The sequence below is a fragment of the Propithecus coquereli genome, unplaced genomic scaffold, assembly GCF_000956105.1.
Source record: "Propithecus coquereli isolate 6110/MARCELLA unplaced genomic scaffold, Pcoq_1.0 Scaffold1086, whole genome shotgun sequence".
NCBI classification, from domain to species: domain Eukaryota; kingdom Metazoa; phylum Chordata; class Mammalia; order Primates; family Indriidae; genus Propithecus; species Propithecus coquereli.
The window spans coordinates 2,809-4,007 of record NW_012134814.1 but is presented as its reverse complement, the minus strand read 5'-3'; positions in this window follow the sequence as shown (position 1 = coordinate 4,007).

Genomic DNA, 1,199 nt, shown 5'->3' with positions numbered 1-1,199 from the left:
ATGATTCTCCCACAGTCGCCACACAATCGGAGGAGAGGAGGAGGAGCGATAGAACAGCTGCCCAGACAGGGTACAGGGCCAGTGTGAAGTCACCAAACAGGATGGGACAGGACACTCTGGACCCCGGCTGCCAGCCCAGCGTCACAATGAGCACGACGGAAATGCGGGTTGAACTGTGTGGCGGCCCGGATTGCAGGACGGGGGATGGACACAGAAAGAAACACACAGACACACACAAGACGTACAGGACTGCAGTACCCGATTTGTACCAGTCGCTTTATTCTTATACTTTTCTCTGTCCGGCAGCTACTTCCTGGCACATGACTACCTCAGGCGCCCTGAGGAAAATACTTTTTCATTCCTTCCTGACGATTGCTTAAGGGAAGCAGACGTTTGCATCTTAACTTCTTGCATCTTAACTTCTTTATCTCATTACCGTATGCAGGACAATGAGACGCCTTGGCTTGTTTGCAAGACCCCAGGCGCTTGGTTATCTATCATGAGGAATAGTTCTGTTTGGTCAAGAGGCCGTGCCGGGGCCTATTGACCTCTGGCGCCAAGGAGAGCACGCCTAGTTTCGCTGACTCTGGGCTTAAGCCAGTTTTGCCCGGGGACGGTCGCTACAAACTGCGTCAGGGGGATTGGGCCCGCTGACTCCGGAACTGCAGCGGGGAGGCCAGGGTCCCACCACAACCGCTCCGACCCCCCCCCCCAGGACACGCAGACCTGCATACTCACGACTTCCCAGCTTCCGGGGTGTCCCAACATCCTCTCTATGGATCTTCAGATGCCTGGAGGTCACAGGGCAACACAGGCTGCAGCAGAGTCACCTGGGCCTCCGGGAGCGGAGAACGAGGAGCCACAGAGACCAGACCAGGATTGCGAAGCACCACCGAAAGCCCCGCAGCAAAGGGCCCCGCCAAGGCCCACCGAGACCGTGGAGTCCGCCCCTCCACTCTGGCTGCGAACCCGGTTGGACAAGTCTCACTGCAGCGCCCTGATTGGATGGGGCTGCAGGCCCCGCCTCCGCCAGTTGAATGACAGGACATGCCTTTACTGGCGGCACTGAAGAAGGTCACAATTACCGGTTTCTTTTGTTGTTGTTTTGAGACAGAGTCTCTCTCTGTCGCCCGGCCTAGAGTGCCATGGCATCAGCCTAGCTCACAGCAACTTCAAACTCCTGGGCTCAAGCGATCCTT